We start from the raw sequence: 3,922 nt of genomic DNA, 5'->3' as shown, positions 1-3,922 counted from the left end.
GGTCAATAGATGCTAGTTTATAGAAAGAGGCCATTAAAAGTGAATTAGACTCTATAGTTTCTAATCATACTTGGGACTTGTATGATTTGCCTAAAGGTTGTAAACCCATAAGTAGCAAGTGGATATTTAAGAAGAAGTTGAGACCTGACGGTACAATTGAGAAATATAAGGCTAGACTTGTTATTAGGGGTTTTAATCAAAAGAAAGACATTGATTACTTTGACACTTATTCTCCTGTGACTAAGATAGCGACTATTAGAACTCTTGTTGCTGTAGCCGCTATTCATAATTTGGTAATACATCAAATGGATGTTAAAACAGCTTTCCTAAATGGTGATTTATAGGAAGAGATCTATATGTCTCAACCTGAGGGATTTATGATCCAAGGACAAGAGAATAAAGTATACAAATTGAGAAAGTCTTTGTATGGTCTAAAGCAGGCACCTAAGCAATGGTATGAAAAGTTTAATAGCACATTAATGGATAATGGTTTTGTTGTTAATGCATCTATACTTGTGTTTATTCCAAGATGATAGGATCAGATTGTGTTATTATATATTTGTATGTGGATGACATGTTAATCTTTGGCCCTAATGTGAATGTTGTTAATGAGACTAAAAAATTTTTGTCTTCTAAGTTTGAAATGAAAGATCTTGGAGAAGCAGATGTGATTTTAGGGGTTAAAATCAAAAGAACTTCTAATGGTTTTTCATTGTCTCAATCTCATTATATTGAAAAAATATTGAAAAGGTTTAATTGTTTTGATGTAACACCTGTGAGAACTCCTTATTATCCTAGCATACACTTGAAAAAGAATAAGGAATCTAGTATTTCTCAAACTGAGTATGCTAAGATAATTGGTAGTGTAATGTTTCTCGTGAATTATACACGACCTGATATTGCTTATGCTGTTAGTAGATTGAGTAGATATACTCACAACCCTAGTAGTGAACACTGGAATGTTGTTCATCGTTTGCTAAGATATTTGAGAGGTACTATGGATTGTTGTTTGCATTTTAATAAATTTCCTGCTGTTTTAGAAGGATTTTGTGATGCAAACTGGGTTACTGACAATGATGAAGTTAGCTCCACTAGTGGCTATGTGTTCACTTTGGGTGCAGGTGCTATTTCATGGAAGTCTTCAAAACAGACTTGTATAGCACGATCTACTATGGAGTCTGAATTCATTGCTCTTGAGTTGGCAGGGCAAGAAGCCGAGTGGTTGAGAAACTTATTGGCAGACGTGCCTTTATGGGGAAGACAAGCTTCACCAGTTTCTCTACATTGTGACTCACAGGCAGTAATTGGAATTGCCAAAAATAGTGTGTACAATGGAAAAAGAAGACATATCCGTATTAGGCATGGTGCGGTAAAACAGTTATTGAAACATGGTGCTATTTCCTTGGAATATGTAAGATTCGAAAGAAATTTGGCGGATCCTTTAACCAAGGGTTTGGCAAGGAGAGTTATCCTTGAAACGTCAAGGGGGATGGGGCTAAAGCCCATGGATTGAGGAAGTATGGTGGATACCAATTTGTGGTCAAACGAAGCCATATGAGACCTTAATATGCACTACATTTCCTATCCCTATGGCGTGTGGTAGTGCTTTATAAGGTTGAGCTTATTGTGCTCTTAATAATTCCATAGCCTTAAGGTAGTCTATGTGTAGATAGACTTGATGGAATCACCTACGTGAGTGTAAAGGTGCGGTCGCCTTTTATGAAACACTTGGGATGCCTTTCTAGAGCACTCATGAGACCCAAGGTATGTGCATGACCATAAAAGCACTTTGTTAGTATCGCAGAATTTTGCATAAAATTAAGGATATAGTATGTGTTGTGGGGGTCTCAGCTAATGTCCATTCAGTTTAAGGGTACTTCACTTTGTGGATGTTAGTTGTTGCCTCATTTCACTACGTGTCAATTCAAATCGAAAGATATTGACACTTAAGTACATGTTCCTTCTTTTGCCCAGAATTGTTCTATTTTTGTCTTTGCATTAGTGGGGGATTGTTGAAATTATTCATAATGCAAAATCAAAAATTTCTTTTTGAAATTCGATTTACAACCAATAGCCATGAGTCTTTTATTTTTCAAATGTCCCATCTATTTCCAAGTGGCCTCTTGCATGAAGCCTTAAAGCCAAGTGTTGAATGGCTTTGACAAATGGCTATGCGAATCTATATGTCTTCATGCATAGAAGACAAGATACACTTGTCAATATTGGAGCCAAGTGGACTAACATAATGGGACAAGTGTCAAAAGTCTCTCGACACTTGTCATACATGCAACCTCCTTAATTTCCTATAAATAGGTTATGATTTAGCCATCATAATCACTCAATTCTTAACCAAGAATACATCTAGCTAATCATTCCTTTCTTCCTAGTCTTCTTTGTGAATTATCCAACACATAAAATACCTTCATCTTCTCTTCTTCCTGGGCAACTGTTTTGTGCAAATTCTTAGCTTCCAGTCACGAGTGCATGTATTTGGAGGTTCTGTGGAACCTTGGGGAGCGACCGGCCTTAACGATTTGCATCCAGTCGGGCTGAAATCGCTTTCAAGGCAGTGGCTTGCCACGACACAGTATTTTTGATAAATTGTAGTCTTCTTTCCTTGTTGTTTTTAGTCAATATTATTTACTGATTTTCTTACAAAAGTCACCTCCACATTGTCCACAATGCACACAGGTGAACAATGCTTCTGATATTTCATATGAGCTAGAAACTTCAGCAAAAGTGGCATGTTTTAATCCTTTGAGGAGCGTGACTTGGCATCTGAATTAGTACCAAGTTATTTGACTTGGATCAGCTTTCATACTTTTGGTTTATGGACATCCAAGAAATCTTTGTTTAGGTAGTCATTTCTATTAATTTGTTCTTAATACTTTAAGAACAAAACAGAAAAGGGAAACAGAGCAATGAAAAGAGTTCATGTAACGACCCGACTAGTTGTTTTGAGGATTAGCGACCCGTTCGGTGGCTTAAAGTCTCGAGCAGCTTCGTATTATGTGTTATGATGTACGTGCGTGGTCGAGTTCAGATTTCGGATGATTCGGGATGACTTGGAAGAAGGATTCTAAGAGTTGACCGGAGTTTGGCTTTTGTGCAGACGACTCCGAAATGACATTTTGATGGTTTCAATAGCTCCGTATGATGATTTTGATCTTATAGGTCGTATCGACATGAATTGGCGAAAGTTGGAAAAAATAGAAGATTTTGGAAAGTTTGACCGGGAGTTGACTTTATTGATGTCAGGGTCGGATCCTGGTTCCGGAAATTGGAATAGATCTGTACTGCCATTTGTGACTTGCGTGCAAAATTTGAAGTCAATCAGAGTTGATTTGGTATGAATCGACATTGGTTTTGGAAGTCGGAAGTTCATAAGTTTCTTAGGCTTGAATCTTATAGGCAATTTGAGGCTTCGAGCAAGTTCGCATCATGTTTTGGGACTTGTTAGTATACTTGGTTGGGGTCCCATTGGGCTCGGGTGAGTTTCGGATGGGCTTGGATTGTGCCGCACTCTTATTTGATATTTCGACGCCGTTTCTTTTGGCATAAAGGGTACTACATTATGCAAACGACCTATGATTTGTATTTTGATTGAAGCATCAGATCCATATCATAATTACAGAACCATAGCAACAAGAATCGTCGCATTCCGAGGTTGTATAAGAGAGTCATGCCCATTATCATGTCGGGAAAGACTGCTGTTTTTCTAGGGTTTGAGGGAACAGAGGCAAATCGCAGGTGTCAAATGCGATTTATAAATCTCAGGTGTCAAACGCGACTTGCCTGGAGAGGTTTCTAAAAATAGTGGACCATATTCATCATATTTTGAGTTGTAGACTTCGAATTTGGGCGATTTTTGAGGGGTTCTTCACGTGGTTGTTTGGGGTAAGTGATCTTTACTCGAATTTGA

This window comes from Nicotiana attenuata, unplaced genomic scaffold (genome assembly GCF_001879085.1).
Source record: "Nicotiana attenuata strain UT unplaced genomic scaffold, NIATTr2, whole genome shotgun sequence".
NCBI lineage: Eukaryota > Viridiplantae > Streptophyta > Magnoliopsida > Solanales > Solanaceae > Nicotiana > Nicotiana attenuata.
This window is presented reverse-complemented; position numbering follows the sequence as displayed.